Genomic DNA, 21511 nt, shown 5'->3' with positions numbered 1-21511 from the left:
TGCCAGGACAGCAAGAAATCATTTCAGGAAGAAAGAGTTTTATTGCAGAGACTGGGCTGCTGAGGAATTCAATTCTTCCATGCTCTCCAAGGCCAGCCACAGGGGCTCAGCATTTATCAAATTCAGGTTGGCCTGCACAATAAACTGTTGCCTGGGATGAAAAGTAGCAAGGCTCCTCAGGGAATGAAGGAAGGCAGCAAATCCCTATTTTAGGGAAATTTTGAAATAATCTCTTCTCTGAAGAACTGCAAAATGTGGGCAAACAAAAGCAATATGTGAGTGAGTAGTATTGTTTACTTCCTGGACTTCCAGTCAGTAAACCCAATAGATGGCTTACATTTAGGCTAGAAAATAACATCTAAACTCCACACTGCATCCTGATGTCTTGTCAGAAGCATAGCAGGGCAAGGGGTAGAGCATCAGGCCAGTGGAACTTTGCCAGCCTGAACTTGAATTCTTGGAGGAAGAATTACCCTATAGGCAGAGGAAGGAACATTCATTTTTGGTGACACTGTGAATTCTGACTCTTCCTCCAACCTGACAAGGAGACTCACTTTGACCAAACTTTAGTCAGTTTCCTCTTCCTAAATAGGCCTCAACTTCTGTACTTTCAAGTCTGTCTTTGCATCACCCAGCTTTTGCAAGAACCTTGTTAAGTTGGTTTAGCCAGAAATCTCCACCCTCCATATCTGATCACCCTGGATATCTGACTGGGTTTCTCATCCTCCCCCATCCCCCAGGTAATGTCTGATCACTCTGGACTGCCTTCAGCACGAATCCTGTTAGGTAAAGTTTAGCCAGAATCCCCCCTTACCCCTAATGTCTTCTCTTAGTAATTTTCCATCCACTAACCTGTTTCTTGGCTATAAATTTCCACTTTTCCTATTATATTTGAGCTGAGAACACTCTGTCAACGTGGAGATGAAGAGGTAAGAAGACTGATCTTGCTCCCATAGACCTCTGGTCTTTCTTATAAAGGATATTCTTGATATTATGGCTCTAGTAAATTCCAGTTTTTATTGAAGGGTGGAAAAGTCACAGAGGAAATTAAGTCAACCACCTAAAACTAAACTTATGACAATTCTATTGCATTGATGATGATGATGACACAACTTTATTGCATTTCCATTTATTATTTTTTACCCTCCTTTTAAAAATTTAATTTTATATTTTTATACTGCACGTTCTTATTAGTTATCTATTTTATACATATTAGTGTATATATGTCAATCCCAATCTCCCAATTCATCCTAACCCCCTTTTGCTCCTTGGTGTCTATGGATTTCTTCTCTACAACTGTGTCTCTATTTCTGCCTTGCAGATCTGTTCATCTGTACCATTTTTTAGATTCCACATATATGCGTTAATATACAATATTTGTTTTTCTCTTTCTGACTTACTTCACTCTGTATGACAGTCTCTAGGCCCATCCACGTCTGCAAAACACCCAATTTCGTTCCTTTTTATGGATGAGTAATATTCCATTGTACATATGTACCACATCTTTTTATCCATTCATCTGTCAGTGGGCATTTAGGTTGCTTCCATGACCTGGCTATTGTAAATAGTGCTGCAATGACCATTGGGGTGCATGTGTCTTTTTGAATTATGGTTTTCTCTGGGTATATACCCAGTAGTGGGATTGCTGGTCATATGGTAATTCTATTTTTAGTTTTTTAAGTTTTTGAAGGAACCTCCATACTGTTCTCCATAGTGGCTGTATCAATTTACATTCCCACCAACAGTGCAACAGTGTTCCCTTTTCTCCACATCCTCTCCAGCATTTGTTGTTTGTAGATTTTCTGATGATGCCCATTCTAACCAGTGTGAAGTGATACCTCACTGTAGTTTTGTTTGCATTTCTCTAATAATTAGTGATGTTTAACAGCTCTTCATGTGCCTCTTGGCCATCTGTATGTCTTCCTTAGAAAAATGTCTATTTGGGTCTTTTGCCCAGTTTTTGATTGGGTTGTTTGTATTTTTTAATATTGAGCTGCATGAGCTGTTTATATATTTTGGAGATTAATCCTTTGTCCTTTGATTCATTTGCAAATATTTTCTTCCATTCTGAGGGTTGTCTTTTGGTCTTGTTTATGGTTTCCTTTGCTTTGCAAAAGCTTTTAAGTTTCATTAGGTCCCATTTGTTTATTTTTGTTTTTATTTCCATTACTCTAGGAGGTGGATTTAAAAAGACCTTGCTGTGATTTACATCAAAGAGTGTTCTTCCTATGTTTTCCTCTAAGAGGTTTTTTTTTTTTTTTTTTTTTTTTTGTGGTACACGGGCCTCTCACTGTTGTGGCCTCTTCCATTGAGGAGCACAGGCTCTGGACGTACAGACCCAGCAGCACGGCTCACGGGCCTAGCCGCTCCATGGCATGTAGGATTTTCCTGGACCGGGGCATGAACCCGTGTCCCCTGCATTGGCAGGCGGACTCTCAACCACTGCGCCACCAGGGAAGCCCTCCTCTAAGAGTTTTATAGCGTCTGGTCTTAGATTTAGATCTCTAATCCATTTTGAGTTCATTTTTGTGTATAGTGTTAGGAAGTGTTCTAATTTCATTCTTTTACATGTAGCTGTCTAGTTTTCCCAGCACCACTTATTGAAGAGACTGTCTTTTCTCCATTGTATATCCTTGCCTCCTTTGTCATAGCTTAGTTGACCATATGTGTGTGGGTTTACCTCTGGGCTTTCTATCCTGTTCCATTGATCTATGTTTGTGTTTTTGTGCTAGTACAATATTGTCTTGATTACTGTAGATTTGTAGAATAGTCTGAAGTCAGGGAGTCTGATTTCTCCAGCTTGGTTTTTTTCCCTCAAGACTGCTTTGGCTATTCAGGGTCTTTTTTGTCTCCATACAAATTTTAAGATATTTTGTTCTAGTTCTGTAAAAAAAATGCCACTGTTAATTTGATAGGCATTGCATTGTATCTGTAGATTGCTTTGGGTAGTATAGTCATTTTCACAATATTGATTTCTTCCAATCCAAGAACACGGTATATCTCTCCATCTGTTTGTGTCATCTTTGATTTCTTTTATCAGTGTCTTATTGTTTTCTGAGTACAGGTCTTTTACCTCCTTAGGTAGGTTTATTCTTAGGTATTTTATTCTTTTTGTTGCAATGGTGAATGGAATTGTTTCCTTAATTCCTCTTTCTGATCTTTTGTTGTTAGTGTATAGGAATGCAAATGATTTCTCTGCATTAATTTTGTATTCTGCAACTTTACCAAATTCATTGATTAGCTCTAATAATTTTCTGGTGGCATTTTTAGGATTCTCAATGTATAGTATCATGTCATCTGCAAACAGTGACAGTTTTGCTTCTTCTTTTCTAATTTGTATTCCTTTTATTTCTTTTTCTTCTCTGTCACTGAATTATTTTTTAACTAAAAGCATCACAAAGCATTCAGTTGTCCTCATTTGATATCCTAAGTCATCAATGACTTTACCCCATGTATCCAATTATTTCTGTTTTTCTACATTTCAAACACCACTCAGATTCATGCCTTATTTTCATATCCACTATTTTTCCCTTACTCAGAATATTCAATTCTCTCACACTATTATAATCATTTTCCAGCATGTATTTCTGCTTTCAGAATTGACCTCTCCCTTACAAACTGGCTGCCATATTATCAACTGATTGATCTTTCCAAAGAAATCGATTGCCTCATTTCTATGCTTTAAAACCTCCACTGGTTCAATGTTGATAAAGGACTAAGTTAAAGCGCTTTACCGTGACACATGGGGATTGACTCTGAGGTCTGATATTAGCTTGTCTTAAATGCAAGTGCAGCCCCATCTGAAAAACTTCAACTTATTTTGCACCTCTGCATTGTTATTATTTTTTCTTGATGTCATGAATATTTACACTTATTGCAGTTGGTGTAATGTTTTCCTGTTATGTGATTCCTACCTGGATGTAAACTTCCAAGAAGAGGGAATGTCTTAGTGATCTCTGCATTCCTAGCCTTCAGTAAAATCCTGTACATAATAACCACTTCTTTTTTAAAACAAGTGAAAGTATGCAATTCTGCTTTGTTCCCCTTATGCTCTTGTGTTATATAAGAAATACACATTTAAACATTAGAGGCACAAGTGTAAATACATTGATAGGTATTTAATTACCAGAGAAGAGGTTAGAGGGAAAGAAGAGGAGCATCTTATTATCAACATAATCAGTAATAGTACTGATATCTTATACCTTACATCTTCTACCCATATTATCATATTACTATTACACATGACTATAATTACCTCTTGTATTTTCATTTTAAAAATACATTTTATACTTATTAATTTTCAGTGAAAACAAACAAAAATGGTCCAAAGTATTATCACCCAGATAACCTAGATATATCCATATCTATATCTATATCTATGTCTATATATCTATATCTATATACTTGGACAGGTTGGGTGGCAAAATTATACATATATATATATCACTATATCACTATATATATATTACATATATATACACCCACACACTATATACACGCATACACACATTCACACACTCACACAATGCAATTATTCAATTCATTAACTTAATTTAGCTCCCTAAAGCAACCACTGATTACAATTTCTTTTGATTCCTTCCTGAAATCCTGAAATTGTTTTATGCTTTACTAGCATAAATATATATAATTATATATTATATAAAGATCCAAAATGTTTTCTTTAACAGTTCCTCTACCATTATCTAAAAAATATCACTTGTTTCCAACTTTTTTGCTACTATCAAAAAATGGTGTAATAAGCATTTTGTTATCAAGACCTTTTAAAATCTGCAGGGCCAATTTCTTATAGTGAGGTTGTTAAATAAAAGGAGCAGGTCCTTTAAAATGTAATGCATGGTGGGGCTTCCCTGGTGGTGCAGTGGTTGAGAATCTGCCTGCTAATGCAGGGGACACGGGTTCGAGCCATGGTCTGGGAGGATCCCACATGTCGCGGAGCAACTAGGCCCGTGAGCAACAACTACTGATCCTGCGTGTCTGGAGCCTGTGCTCCGCAACAAGAGAGGCCGTGATAGTGAGAAGCCAGCGCACCACGATGAAGAGTGGCCCCCGCTTGCCACAACTAGAGAAAGTCCTCACACAGAAACGAAGACCCAACACAGCAAAAATAAATAAATTAATAAACTCCTATCCCCAACATCTTAAAAAAAAATGTATGGTGATAAATTGCATTCTAAAAATGCACATACAGAGTTCCCAATGAGAGTATCCCCTTATCTTTATCCTCCACTGTTTATGAACATAGATTCTGAGAGGAAAAGTAAATAAAGAAGCTAACATTTGAACTCAGCCCTGTTTGGTTTCTGAAACTGTGCTTAAGTCACCATAATCTAAGCATTATGCTTAAAAGAAAGCCTAGATGTTGCCTACATTGTACAGACATTTATAACCTATTAAATTCTATTGAATCTGTAATCTCATCTGATTTCTACAATAACCAATGAAGCTTAGAATCGAAGTGATTAATTGAATTGCCTAAGGACATATAACTACCCATTATCCACACTCTGTTCACTTCCTTATTCAGGGCTCAAATAGTCTAAAGTGAATTTAGGCACGTAACCTTCTTACCCAAATTTTCTAATTTGTTAGGTGAGGAGGAAAAACCAAGAGACTGAATTAGATGATATCTATGGTAACTTATTTTCATGGGTTTTTTATTCTATTCCCTTAGAGGAGGAATTAAAATGTGTTACCATTTATTTTTAGGTACTACCATCAGAGTACTATTTGGCTGTGGAAAGTGTGTGTGTGTGTGTGTGTGTGTGTGAGTGTGAGTGTGTGTGAGTGAGTGTGTGAATGTGTGTGTAAGTGTGTGTGGACAAAGACTGGGAGAGGAGGCAGAGGGCTATTGTCCTTATGTTTTAAAAGAGCCATAACTAGCAAGGTATTACATTGAGTCACAATACAAGAATCTTAAAAGCGACACTTTGCTGACATTATAAATTTCTGTTAACTGCACTCCCCTTGAAGGAGTTTGAGTTAAATATTCAGTCCCAAGTTTTAAAGAGCTCTATTAGAAACCCAGGAGTTTCCTTCAATGATGTAGAAGCAAACAGGATTCTCTGTTAAATCATAAATTCATTAGACAGAAAAGATTAAAAATCTTTTTTTAATTACCAGTTTTACCTAGATATGTTTACCGCTTGAAAGCTTGCTCTTCATGTGTCATGATTAGTTTGACTATTGCTGAAGTAAGGTATTTTTATATTTTTCCATCTTCCTTCATGTTTGAAAACAGAAAGTGAGGCCATGTGACACTGGACCAAAGTCTCCACTGAATCATTACTTCACTGGGTGATCTTAGGCTGGGCTCTTGAATATTTCAGTTTCTTAACGTGTAGACTGAAAATGCTGAAAACTACAAATACTCCACCTACTGTAACCTCTGTGTAGACAAAAATGACAATGTGAGAAGAGTGTTTAGTACTAAATACATTACTCTTGCTATTCATTGCTGTCTGCCATGCTTAGCACTTGTAGAATAGTGAGGAGTTATAATCAAGCACAAAGGACTTGGTTTTGGAATAGTACTATTATTTTCTTGAGTCCAGAGAATATAAATAAATGCTATTTTTATTATTCTTATTTATGGAATCTAACATCCATCTTGATGTTGGTTCTTGTTTGCACTAAATAACTCAACAGATATTTACTGAGTGCCTACATTCTTTGGAACTGTGCTGGTTATTAAGGGACCATTAAATGCATTTTTACAGTTATGGTCTAATTTCTACACCCTCTTCTTGTGTTTTTGTTTGCTTTTCCTACTTCATTGGTTTCTCTGAAGGCAGGCTCCTCTCTCTTTCTACTTCTCATTCAGGCCTTCATCATGTTATCCACATCATAAATCATCATCTTCTTCAATACAGCCAGAATTAATTTTCAGATGTATGTGCATTTAATCATGGCATTCTTTTTGTCTAGTTTCATAAATGCTTTTCTCTATTTTCTACCATGTAATTCCATACTCTTGATTGTGACTATCAAAAGTCTTTGTAATCTCACTTCAAATTCAATTTCAGTTCATTTTCAGAGTCAACTTAGAGTCAAAACCATCAGTATATTGCATGATATGTATTTTGTGTTTTATCATAAAGGGTAAGAGAATGAGGAATTACTAAAATTTAAACAATAAAAAAATAAAATAAAACACTTCATCAGGACATAGTCAACATCCTTTCAAGGTAAGATGTTTAATGTTTTCCTTTGGAAACCTTCATATTTTCTTAAAACCTAATCTGGGCCAATGAGGGAAGGGAACGTGAATTTTTTTCCATTGAATCCCTTCCAAACATTTGTTCTATCTGATCAAGATGGACTTGTTCCCTTGCAAAATGGAATGAACACATTATGCCCATCCATTAAATGGTTGATTGCTAACAGGCTTGGCCAGATGTGGGGGTTTGCCTAGCCTAGGTAATAACACACACTGTTCATTTCTTCAACTAGTACTTATTATTTCAAAAGCAATTCATCATTTTAAATAATGAGATAACTCTTGGTGAGAATCACAAAAGCAATTCTTGCCAGCTGGCATTTGTCAGTGAGTAATATATCACCAAGGGGAATGGACGCTTTTGATGGGTGAGACTAATACATCATTTGGATGAAATGCTGTGATGATATATTGAAGAAGATCAGGATGTCCAAGAAGGAGATTGGATCTTTTCCCTTTTCAGACTGAGATAAGAGGAAAAGGATGGGGGAAACCTCTTTAATTTATAAGAGTAACAAAGAACCCTGAAGGTCTTTAAATAACAGTTGTGTCATTGGTGAAGTGTAATAAGGATGGTCAAAGGAATTGGGAAATTTTTCTTTACAGAAAAATAAAAGAAGTATCTTTCCAGTTGTTAAGCATTACAAAGTGGATTTCCTTACTAAGCCAAATATATGGTAAGCCTTTCTTCCTGCAAAGTTACCAAGCAATGCTGAGCCTTACCTTGACGTGATTAAGCAAATAAAACTGTGTAGAGATGCAGATTCAAAACCACCGTGCTCTTTTACAGGAGGCTGAGTCCTTTCACCTCTGGGGGACTAATTGGTAGGGGTTGCTCTTACAGGCCAAGTGTGCTTCTAACTTAATAATAGATGAGGTCTCTAGTTGCCATGGCAATGGCAAGAGTATAATATTTCCCCATTTGGAATTTAATAAAGCTAGCTTTTACCTGAAGAACAGCATTTCAGGATAACATGAAAGTCAGTTATTTGAGAAAAAGGAAAGAATTTTATTTGGTTTCAAAAACTCCAGATTGTCACAAAATGTGCACATGTACTTGGTGCTGTGCTTGGGCACACATACACACACAGCACTCTAAGCCACCTCAATTTGAAAGGTACTGTGGTTCTTCAGAAAACCTTCAAGAGCTTCCTTCCTCATTAATATATAGCTTAGGTTTTAAGTGCCCTGTGAAAATCATGCTATTCTCAGAAACATACACTACAAAGTATCAAAAGCCTAAAAGAGCAGCTAGCTTCTACACAGAGCACTGGTAAGAGGCTGGCTAAAAGAGGTCCCTTTCCGATGGGTGCTTTTAGGTTTTCAGTGCTCTTATGTTGTACATGTTATGTCTGATTATTAAAATATTTGGAGGTGGTGTTTGGTAGGATGAAAGAATGCTACTTGCCACAAGTTAGAGACACCTTGAGGGATCTGAATACCAAAAAAGTAGGGAAAATAGGGCAAGTGATGTAATAGCGAGTTTCAAAAATAGGCAATTATTTTATGAGTATAGGCTTTGGATATTAAGAACGTCAGACGGGGAATTTAATGCGAAAGAAAATTTTAAAAAACAGTAAAATCGTTTATTTCCCTTGACTGTATAGTTCATATCTGTCCATTTTCTTGAGAGCTCAATACCAAACTAAATGAAAATATTTACTGAGCAGTACTGCTTGTCTGACACTGTACTTGGTGCCGTGAATAAATCACAGGCCTTTCGTTCAAGGAGTTTATAACTCAATGGAAAATGGATATTGGGAGCAGAAAGAAGCAATACATAAAAGCACAAGGTAGAGTAAGATAAGGCAAAGAAACGAGTTGCTTGGCAAATATTCATAAAGGTGAGGATTAAAATTCTGCTACTTAAAAGCTGGCTTATTGTCTTATACAAGTCTGTATCACTGGTGCATAGCAAAGTAACAGGCATTTGATGACTCTAAGTGTTTAAATGAAACAGTAAATGAAAACAAAGTTAACGAATATATAAATGAACATATTAGAAATGACTTTCGTGTGTATGTCAAATTTTGTGACATATCTAAGGTTTCTCTGCTTATTTCAAAAAATATCTGGTAGGGACTTGGTAGAAAATTGAATTCAAATAAAGATGGTTCAACTAAAGAGAAATATATATTTTTATTGGTCAGGGGAAGGGATTACCAGAATACCTACTTTGCACAGTCCTGCCCTTACGGGTCAAGGTGCATTTTGACCATTTGCCATGGGACAGTATTTCCTTCATTTATAAACATGGATTTTCAATTCTCACTAGGGGAACATAGAACAATAAGGCTTGGGTCATGCTCTTTGTACTGGATTGTTTATAAAACATATCAAAAGAAAGAGAGAGTGAAGCCTTGTAAGGACTTTAAATTTTGTGTTCTATTATGGGAACATTTGCATAATTGTTTCTTTGTAGAATTTTTGCAAGGCCACTTCTCACTGAGTCAGATGAGAAAGGAAAAGTTGGATGTTGCCACTGTTAATTATCTTGACTATAGAAGACAGGAACATGTCGTTTTGAGTGTCCAGGTAGTGTCAGTGGACCTTGACCATAGATATATTTATTTACTTATGCTTACACTCCAGGAAAGAGAGCTCTGGAGTAAAAGGACTAAGCAATCAATACTGGTAATATCAGGTAATATCTGATTTGTAAACTGTTGTGAATAGAAAATAAAAAGATTCTGTGGACAATCCCTTGTGTACGCTATCTTATCTTGAAATTCAGACATTTCATACATTGTTTTATAAAAAGATCTTATCAAATAGCTTGGCACCTTAAATGGGAGAAGAAGGTCTCCTTGATCTTAGTGAAAAATTCCCTTAAATAGTATGCTGTGAAAACAAACAAACCAAAGGATTTGAGATAGGGAGAGGGAAAAGAGTCCAGCCGAAGGGAAGGGTAAGGGCAGAGACACGAGGCTGGGAACGTGACTTGTGCCACAAGAAGCACAGAATGCAGTTCCCTTTGTCTAATGTCTGATCCTCAGATGTTAGTGTACATAGCAAACACTAGGCAGCTTACTGAAGATAAACATTTCTATACTCCACCTCTGTATATGGCAGATGTGGGTGGAGTCTAGGAAACTGCCTTTGTAACAAGTATCTCCAGGAATGTTTTAAATCTTTTGAGAACAATAAGAGCTTTACTTTCAAATTTTAGTGGCGTGTTTGTTTTAAATACCTATTTATGTTAAACATAGAGTGTGGATGTTCTCATCTGCATAGGTAGGTCCAGCTGGTCAAGCACATGTATGAAGCATGCTGGTGTTACTGAAAGTAGGGGTCTGGCTGCTTGCCACTCAAAAGCCAATAAAGAGCCAATGTTGGTGGAAAGGAACGTTTGCTTTATTTTGGATGCTGGAAACTGGGGGCAAGGGCGGACTTCTGTCCAAAGGCCAACTCCCCGCCACTGACAATCAGTGGGCAAGAGCTTTTAGAGACAGAGGGGAGGGGGTTACATGCAGAAACAGCAGAGTCAGCTCTGACAGTCATCTTGAAATTTGTCACGTGGTGGTCTGACCAGTGTCCCTTGATATTTTTAGGTACAGTTAATCTTTAGTTCCAGAGTTGGTTTGTTTCCATTTTTTCTAGGCAAATTCTCAGAATTGTGCCTGCTAATGTCATGGCTACAGCCTGGTCACCATGTAGTTAACTTCTTCCACCTCATAGGGGTTTCAGTATTCACAAGACAGCTCACAGGATATGGCTCAGAATATTATCTATAGCCCTTGAAAAGAAACTAAATGTCCTTAACTATGCTTAATGACTAACCTATCATTATTTAGTCTTATTGGGCTGTTTTCATTTGTTTCTGCATTTTCTCACTTCTCTGATTAAACCTATTCTTTGGCTAAAATTTTTCCACAGACAAAAGGCAGGTGGAGGACTTGGTGGGAAAGGACCCTAGGGTCCTGCTCCATTTCACTGGGTGTATGGCAGTGGGATGTAGGGTGGGACAGTGGGAGTTGGAAGCTTTAGATTCTGGTTAAGGAAGCAGCTGTTACATAGCTCCAGCCAATTGTTGATGTGGTCATGATTTATTTCCTCAGTTAAACGATTGTGTGTGAGCCAAACTGATATCTCTGAGGGCTGGAGATTGACCATGGAAGGTTTCTTTTCAACTGCTACTTAGAGTTTAGGTGTAGGTGGATTTGGAAGACAGGGAAGCGAGGAGGCTACAGAAATTGACTGGCCTCATGAAATTGCAGGACTCGATGTTAGTACCTTAATTTGTAGGCAGTGGGGAGCCACTGAAGACTGGTGAGCTGAGGAATGACATATACATTAGTCGTTTCTAACTTGGCAAGTGAATTTCCAATTGAGGAGGCAATTTGTTGTAATGGAATGAGCACTGGGTTTAGTGACAAAAAACTCCCCTTTGTGTCCCAGTTATGCCACTTATTTCTTGATTGAATAAAGGAAGGCTACTTAATTTCTGTGAGTTTTTATTTCCCTTCTCTGTAAAATGAACAAATAGGTTTGTTGTGAGGATGAAACAATCTATGACAAGGGATTTACAGCTTACTAAATGATATTCAGGTATATTTTTCTAGAGTTTTGGATCAAAGGGAAGAGAGATTGGAATCTCAGGAATAGCATTGGGAGCCCACAGTAATGGCCAAGGAGAGAGGGTGACATTAATGTTTACATAATGGTCAGGCTGATGGCATAATTCGGGAGACTAGGGAGGATGAGCAAATTCCTCTGGAAACCCCTCTGCTATACTCTACGTGGGTGACAGAGGAGAGTACACGGAAAAAAAGACTAGAACCACAGATGAGCATCTGTTGTACCATCTGGGAGGTGCTTTCCTGTAAGTTCTGTGGGTGAATCCCAGCATGGCTGGGAGTACAAAATCGCTAGTGACTGCCTTCAGGTCACCATGGGCCGTTTAGCTATCAAAGTCTCTACAGCAGTATTGCTAACAGGTTCAAAACCTGGCCTATGGATTCAGATGGACCTGGGTGAGAATATTGGCTCTGCTACTTATTAGCTTGGGCAAGTGACTGAGACTCTATGACTCAGTTGCTCAACTGTAAAATGGGAAGAGGCATAAGACCTTAGCAGTGTTGTGAAGATAAAACAAAATGATACACATAAGACATTTAGCAAAATGCCCCTCATAAAATGTACTTAAAAATAGTTGTTATTTATATTGGTGAAATCACTCTTCTTTGTCTCATCTGCATAATTTGAAAACATAATCACTATACACGCACATACGCACATACACATATACACACTGTACACACACACATATATGCGCAAACATACACATACGCACATATGCACTATACACACATGCACATGCACGCACTATATGCACACACACACACACACCCTATATGCACACACGTACCCATACACACTATATGCACACACACATACACACATGTACACATCCACATATACACACTATATGCACACACACATTCACATACGCCTATACCACACATATGCACTTACATACATACACACATACTCTCACTCACACACGTCAACCTCATATACTAGTTTGGAGAGTTTGGGGGTATTAAGGAATCAGAAAATTGGGCTGGTTCATTTATAATTTGGAAGTGCACCACAGCCATGGAGTTAAATAAAAAATGCTAAATATATATACATATGTATATTTAAATCTCTGTGTCTCATAAAAAACTCAAAATAAGAGTAGAGATACATTTTTAAAAGCATAAACCTATGTGGATAAAGAAAACAAAAAAGGAGACAGCAGTAACACTATAATGGAACCCAGGGAGCAGATGGCAAGTAGTAACTGACTCAGCAGACAAAACAATGACACCAAAACAAAAAATCGGAAATGATTCTAATAGTGAGTTTCGGAGGGAGATTGCATACACAGTTAAGTTGATTTTTCCACCATAACCTTATTAGGGTTCAGAGATTGGCAGCCCCAGTACTTCTGAATGTGAAAGTGCATGTAGGGCTGGAAAGAGAAGGTATGATTGAGAGTCCCCGTGAGAAGCAGTGAGATGCTCAGATTATTTTTTTTTATCCAGTGCTCTGGATCATTGATTTTTCCTCAACTAATCAAAAGATTGAAGATTTGTCCTCTAGACAGATTGATCCGGAGACTCTGGAGTCATGACATCAGGCACTGCTATGGGTGAAGGCTCTATTCCAGAAAAAGTGGTTTGAAGTAAAGCCAAAAATTAAATGGGGTTATCTACATTATCCTTCCCTTAGTTTGCTCCCATGTTTGCAGATTGGAGATATTACTTCAGAGGACACTGACCAGTTCAAGGGAAAATAACTACAGACACTGACATTTGAGGGACCCCAGGCAATGACCCAGCAGGTCAGCTATATCAAGCCTTACCAGTTGAGAAGCCCACTGCCTACCTCACACACAGAGAGATTCCAGTTAGCTTTGTAGCACCCCCATTCTTGAGTAGATATACAAAGATTAGTAGATATTTGAAGGAAGTCTCGAATGTAAAAACATATCAGCCCAAACTAACAAAGAAATAGGAAAAAATAAGGAACATAGAAGAAACAGAAAATTCACGGAAAGTGAAAAAAACCTCAAAAACTAATTCGTATATTTAGATAAGAAAAATGACTACTTGAAATGAAATGAAAGAGAGAGAATAATTGACAGAATTAATACCACCAATATCAGCTCAAGCATCACCAATTCAGGACAATGCCTAGGGTTGTGGAGTAGTCTGCCTTCTGCCTTTCCGTCTTCCCCAGAAGATGTCTTCTTTGTACCTTTCCACCTGGGCCAGAGGGTGAATGTAAGGGGTTAAAAGGGATTCTTATAAAACTTGTGAATAGCTGGGTGCAATGGCCTGAGGATATGGGTCATTTTCACCCACAGCAAGCAGGGGAAGTCATTATTAACATATGATGAACAGACCAGGAAAAGCACATGGCACAGATGGAATATTGTCATGTACCCATCAAAGGAGTTCAGTAGTCAGTAGTTGTTCTCCCCTCCTGGGGGGATATGCTCTGTGTGGAACTGAACAGTTGTACTGCAGGGGGCCGGGGTGGGGGACGATTACAGGAGTGGTAGGGGGAGAATGTTGAGAATTATCTAAACAAAACCTGAAGACTTCCTCCCAAGTCTCCTTTCCTGTCTGTTATCCGCATACATTGCTTGGCCTCAGTTCCTAGAATGCACAATTGGCAATTAATTGACAATTTAATTGACAGGTATTGAGTAGTATGACTTAATGGAATGTATCAGGTATCTGGGAGGCACTGAGAATATAGTAATATCACGAGAAGAGGCTGGAATGACTACTGGCTCTCCCTTCTGCTTCATAGATACTGACGGAGTATCCAGCACTGTAACAGAATAGCAGTAGCAAAACAGGCAGCTACCAGTGAAAGAAGCACCCCAAACTTGGAGACTTCCCAGGAGCCAATCCTTTTTGAGGGATCCGAATAGAGACAATTATTATGCATCCCACCACAGCCTCCCAAGCTTTCAGGTTTCATGTAAATAGACAGGTATTTCTTCCCATTGCCATGACATCTTCAGTCACTTTCCTTCCTGTGATGGTCAGCGTGCACTCATTTACACCCACACTGTGATGGTTGGAGTGGGTCAGCTCAATGTTCACCTGGCAGGATATCTGGACAAGAAGCACAATATAGCAGGGAGCAGAGTAAAGGTAATGCATATGTTCCTGCCACAGTGGGACACAAATCCCCAACCAGAAGATGGCAGTGATAACAAGTAGCATCCACTCACATTCTGGCACAGGACGCTGCCCAGATTTCTAACAGCCTAAGACTGACTGAGTAAGAAGTGAAAGAGAACTGTGTGAGGGGACGTCCATGTTGTGCAGCTCCCGCAGCCTGACTCTTTGGTTGCTAACAGAGGTGAGAACAGATTGATCCCTGGAGGGGACCGGCTAGATTTTGGCATCCAACCAGCTTACCAGTTAGTGGCCAGAATCTGGTTAGAACACTTTTCACCATTCTATAGTCCTCATTTTCTGTAGAAGATATAAACGGCAAGTCATAGACTTTAGCTGCATGCTTGGTGACATAGAATTCTGTGGCCAAGGATTGAAGTGGCTCTATTTTCAGAATGAACCATGTCTGCATATACCAATAGGAAACAGAGTTGTCTCACAAATCCAACAGGTGTAGAGTGTAAGGGGGCATCCCCAGCTTGACAAGCAGTGCTTCCTTCTCAATGTTGAGGTTATCAGAGGACTCTAAAGTCCAAGGAGACAGTTTTAACACTGGAGCCACCCTATTAGACTAAATTTTATACTATACTAATATCAAAAGGATGGTGTACAAGTTTAGTGTCCCATTCATCCCTGTCTTCCAGAGGGTCCACACCTCCTTTAATGTTCCTCCTGTAAATGTACTTATTTATCACTTTGACTGTGGGGAGTGTCCACAAGCTAATATTTTTTGAGTTGTATGGATCAATTCATCGTGATTGATCTGTCAACCTAAAATTCATAACGAAGTATTTTCAGAAAGGAGCTATCTGTGGAGGCCACCCTAATGATTTTGTTGGTTTACATGGTCTCCCATGGGGACCTCCTTCAATTGGATGGAGGCAGAGTCACGTTGGTCAAAGTACTTAGACTTCGTTGCTTCCTTTCACCAGTGTTTTTAGTGTACTAGCAACATACTGTCCCAACAGCAGGGCACATGAAGATAGGATCTTAGCAAACATGTGGTTCACCACTGCCCATTTCGTTTCAGAGTGGCACATAGGGATATATATAATAGGGTCATACATCAGACTCTAAGAGATGGACCTCAGCTCTTGGACTGGGGAATGTTAAACTACATCATTAGAAAAGAATACCCTTCCTCTGGAATAAAGGGCTGGGACCCAACAGCAATTTCACAAGGGACCTTGACCTTGTTCTGCTACTTCATCATTTATTGGTAGCAAAAATACCAGTTAGCTTCCTGGCATAGTCAGAAAGCTGAGGTTAAAGCCTTATGATTATAGCAACGTAAAATGGCAGAAACATGGCCTTGACTCCTGATGCTCCATTTCAGCACTCATGGTTGGGGAAGCACCAACCCCTTCTCTGCATAACCAAAGTATCCAAGGCCTTGAGATTGAAGCTACCTGTTGTGGCAAATCAGTGGCTTCTAGTCTTGATCTATTGAAGGATGAATTGCCTTAATCACTCAATTACAGTCAGTTTCCATAAAACTATGTGGGAGACCCAGAGGCCATCCTGCAGGGGATCCATCAAATTAATCCTTATCTCTCACTGTCTGACATGCATCTCAATCTCAACATGCCCCAAAACAAAAATTCTTAAATTCTCCCCACTAAAACCTAGCTCCTCTATAGTCTTCTTCAACTTGGTTACTTACAATTCTATCCTCCCAAAGAATTTGTAGTCATCTTTGACTTCAAGTTTTCTCTCACATTTCACATCCAAATGGCAATTATCGTTGATTCCCCTTTAATAATACATTCAGAACTCAACAACTGTTCACTGCTGCCTTCATTGTCTGAGTGACCATCCTTTCTCACCTGGTATAATAGTTTCCTAGGACTGCTACACACTGAGTGGCTTAAACAACAGAAATTCCTTGTCTCACAATTCCAGAGGCTGTCAATCTGACATCAATGGTTGGTTCCTTCTGGAAGCTGTGAGGGAGAACCTGTTCCATGTCTCTCTCCTAGATTTTGGAGGTTTATAAGTATTCTTTGGGTAGTAGATGCATCATCACGATCTCTGTCTTCATGCTCACATGGTATTCTCCCTGTGTGCATGTCTGTGTCCAAACTACTCCTTTTTAAAAGGACACTGGTCATATTGGATTGGAGCCCACCCTAATGACCTCATTATAACTTGTTACCCCTGTAAATACCTATTTTCAAATGAGGTCACATTCTGAAGTACTGGGGGTTATGACTTCAATAGCTTTCTGGGAGACACAATTCAACCCATAACACCTGGATTACTTGAGTAGCTTTTTAACTGGTGTCCCTGTTTCCACCCTTTTCGATACTACCTATTCTCACCTCAGCAGCCAGAGTAAAGCAGTAATGGAATTCAGTAACACTGCCCACCTCTGAGTAAAGTCCTCTTATGGCTCCCTGTCCTGTTTAGAGTAAAAACCAAGTCCTTAAGATGCCGTCCAATGTCCTATGTGATCTGATGAGAAAATCAAATGGCAATTATCAATAGTCCACCTAGGATAAAAGTTTAAAATCTCAAACTATCAAAGGATCATTATTGTTTTGCCCTTCTCTACAAACACTGTCATTACTTTGTAGCTCTTTAGTATAGATCAGGGGTTGGCAAACCATGGCCTGTAGGTCAAATGCAACCCATCACTTGTTTTTTCTAAATAAAATGTTATTGGAACTTAGTCACGCTCACTTGGTTGCTTGTGGTCTATGGCTGCTTTCAGCTACAGTGATGGAGTTCCATAGTTGTAATTGATCGTATGGCCCAAAAGGCCTAAAATATTTACTACCTGGTCCTTTATGGAGAAAGTGTGTTGACCCCTGACACAGATCTTCAATATTTTACTGATCTAGACAAGTACGCCAATCTCTTTTTAAATCCTAAGTGTTTTACTGAGCAAACACCAGCAGCCTCTTTCCAATTTAACCACATCAAATGCTCATTTGAAGTGTGTCACCTTATGACTTTCTTCTGGGCACTGGGAGGTCTCACTTTCCCTACTTAATTATTATGTATTCCTTGGCCTTCTCTTCTCCTGACGACCACAGTGCAAGTCCTGAAGGGCATCTTAAATATATTTATGTAAAGTAAGGCCTATAATTCTGAAGTTTTAGGAAATTGAAGTGTGATGACCTCTAAGCTTTTGTTGGTGAACGTTTTTCTTTCTCTTTTCAGAGTAGGTCTTATAAAGAGCAAAGTCTTACTTTTAAAATTTTGTGTGTGTATGTGTCTTTTCTTCACCCCCAACAAGAGAGTTCCTTTCTCAAACTATACCTCTCAGGTATTGTCTCCTGTTCATCAGTCCCCTTAAGCCCCAATGCTCCTCTTTTTTTTTTTTTTTTTTGAGCTCCCATCTCATGCCATCTCATGACTTTTGTCTTTGTCATGCTTTCCACCAAGATCCCCCCAAATATACACATGGCTCACTCCTTATTTCCTTCAAGTATTCACTCACATGTTGACTTCTCAAAAAAGACTTCTTTGACCACACCTTAAAGCTGTTATTGACACACCTGACTCTCCTGTTTCACAACATAGAACTCACCAATGTATAACATACTATACAATTTACTTTATAATTTTGTTGTTAACTGTCTTCCTTGTTTGAGTATGCACTACATAGTGAACTATGCACTGTTCTGTGTCTAGAACAGTGCCAGGCATATAATAGACACTCAGTAAATATGACTGGCAGAAATTAGAATACAAACAATTCCACATACAATAACACAACACCAAACCAACAGCGTCGAGTTCAGGATCAAGGTGTAGCAAGAGTTACACACTTCTTGGCATTAATCATTCATAAAGGGGATAGTATTTACTAAGTGTCTATTAGAAGGCTAGCACTCTTCTATAAAACAAGAGATGTACAGCCTGCTATATTTTTCTCTTTAACACTTATCACTCCCCGACTTTATATAATAGACGTATATTTACTTGCTTATCATCTACCTTACCTCCCCAACTTTCCTCCAAGTGGTATGCCAGCTCAGTAAAAACTGTCATTTCCCCTGTTGTGTTCAATGCTCTATTCCCAGTTCTTGGAAAACTACCTGGCCCATGGTGGCATCAAAAGGTAACTGAACTAGTATGATTTGTTTTTGAGGTTCTCCCCCATGTACACTATTTCATTCTCTTCCAAACTGTCCACCTTACTCCCTCTACCAGCTCTTTCCTTCCACATCTGAGGCTTTTTGGTTTAGTGTTTTGTAAAGGTGAGCAGTCTTCACCCTTTGATATAATATATTGCAATGATATTTTTAATAGCAGAAAATATAATTTGGAGACAGTATCATTGAATCTAGTATCCTTCTCAAACTTCATAATAGCTGTTTGTTCAAAAGGAAGATATGAGTTTAATGTAGCAGCACTGATTTTCTCATGTGAATTGTAACTGGCTCTACATATTAGGGAGAAAGGCAACAAAGCTCTCTATTGAGTGCCCACTCTGAGTCAGCTTCATCACATAACTGAATTGTTAACTTGCATAACAACACTTTGAGCTAAATTCTACTACAAACTTTTTACACTTGAGAAACTGAGTCCCATGGAAGTGAAATTCCTGCTCCAAATTCATACAGCTGATAGCAGGCAGAGCTGCATTTGCACCAAAGGTTTCCTGGCTCACGTCTTCTCATCGTCCTGCTCTCCAATCCAAAGTTCCCAAAGCATTTTAAATGCCATGAATGTGTGCAAATAAAGAGAGATTTATTATAGCTAATAATAAGAGTCTCCATGAGGTCTTTAGGAAACAAAATTGGAGTGTCAAAATCAAAAAACAGTAAAAAAGGCATAATTACAATAAAAATATATTAACATGAAGTAATATACATTGCAACTACTGTGTTAGCTAAGAAGTGATCTACATGCCTGGTGTGAGAAGCTATGAAAGAGGGAAACTGTAGCTCTTGTATTTTAGGTCAGTGTTTCTCACACTTAAATAATGGATAAATCTAAAATAGATAACTAATGAGAACGTACTGTATAGCACAGGGAACTCTACTCACTGCTCTGTGGTGACCTAAATGAGAAGGAAATCCAAAAAGGCAGGGATATATGTATATGTATAGCTGACTCACTTTGCTCTACAGTATAAACTAACACAATATTGTAAAGCAAATATACTCCAATAAAATATATATATATATATATATATATATTTATACATATAAAAAACAAAAAGAAAAAACAAAACAGAAAAACTACATGGAACTGAATTCAGCCAACGTGAATGAGCTTGAAAAGTCACCTCAAGCTCTGGATGGAACCACAGCACAGGTGACGCCTTGATTTTAACTTTGTGAGACTATGAACAGAGAACCCAGATGTTCTGTGCCCAGACTTCGAAGCTAGAGAACTGTGAGATAATAAATTGGTGTTGTTGATTAAGGGAGAAAAGAAAGATCTACTTTAGAGTAAAAGGCTGAAAAATATATAGAAAGAATGAAGAAATGATGAAGTTAGATAATCAACAGTTTGCAACTATAATAATTAAAAAAGTGATTCAGGCAAGCATCTTCTAAGGGGGAAAGGTTTGATTACAAACAGGTTATTTACAGCATCTCAAAATATTTCCCTACAAATTATGTATTAATTTCAAAAGGAAAAAAAGTTAATATGGTAACAACTCCTTAACTAAATAATCAAAATATGTCAACAATAAACAACAATCACCTGAGAAGGGTACATCATCATAATGTGGTATTTTAGCCAAAAATGCATAATTTGAATCTAATTATGAGAAACATTGGAGAAACACAAATTGGGAAGAATTCAATAAAATAATCTCCTGTATTCTTGAGAAATATCAATGTCATAAAAGACAAAGAAAGGCTGAAGAATCCTCCATATTTAAAAAAATCTGGAGAGATGCAACAGCTAAAAGTAATATGTCACCCTAGACTGGGAATAAAAACCCTACTATAAAGGACATTATTGGGACAATGGATAATATTGCAGTGTGGACTGTAGTTTAGATAAAAGTATTGTATCAATGTTGAATTTCCTGAATTTGATAACTGTACTCTGGTTATGTAAGAATATTCCCACTGAAGTTTTAAAGGGTAAAGGGACATGATTAATGCAACCTACTCTCAAATGGTTCTGGTGGGAAAAAATTATTTTTTACACACATGCACACACATACACACAGCATAATAAAGATAAAATGTTAAAATTTAGACAAATGTTAACATTTTAAAAATCTGGGTAAATTGTTATGAGTGTTCTTTGTACTATTGTTACAATTTTTCTGTAAGTTAAAAATTGTTTCAAAATAAAAAGTAAAATTAGATTTTTTCAAATTAAAAAAAAAATCCCCTTTAAAAGAAGAAAAATAAATCACTCTCTGACCTTTAGGATTTACTTGAATTTTCTTTACTGCAGCATTAGCTGACTGTGCTTAAAATTTCATGTTCATTAATTTTATACAACTGAAAACAGTTTAAAATATTGAAAACTACAAAACTATAAAAACAAAATTTGTTATCAATACTTAGTGTGGTTCATGGAGATGTTTGATTACAGTAAATGTTTATCCCAATATAAAATATAACTCTGATATACAAAGTGTAGGATTTTTTAGTTGGTCTTGAGTATT

General features: G+C 37.8%; 1 long non-coding RNA gene across 1 annotated transcript in view; it reads right to left on the bottom strand.

Annotated features, from left to right (window-relative positions):
- LOC125965056 (uncharacterized) overlaps nucleotides 1-21511 on the bottom strand; it is a 98121-nt gene that overhangs the window by 36721 nt on the left and 39889 nt on the right. The gene's annotated exons all lie outside the window — the stretch shown is intronic.

Source organism: Orcinus orca, chromosome 7, assembly GCF_937001465.1.
Source record: "Orcinus orca chromosome 7, mOrcOrc1.1, whole genome shotgun sequence".
Classification (NCBI taxonomy): domain Eukaryota; kingdom Metazoa; phylum Chordata; class Mammalia; order Artiodactyla; family Delphinidae; genus Orcinus; species Orcinus orca.
Note: the sequence above shows the minus strand (reverse complement) of the source record. Positions and strands in the feature narration are given on the sequence as shown.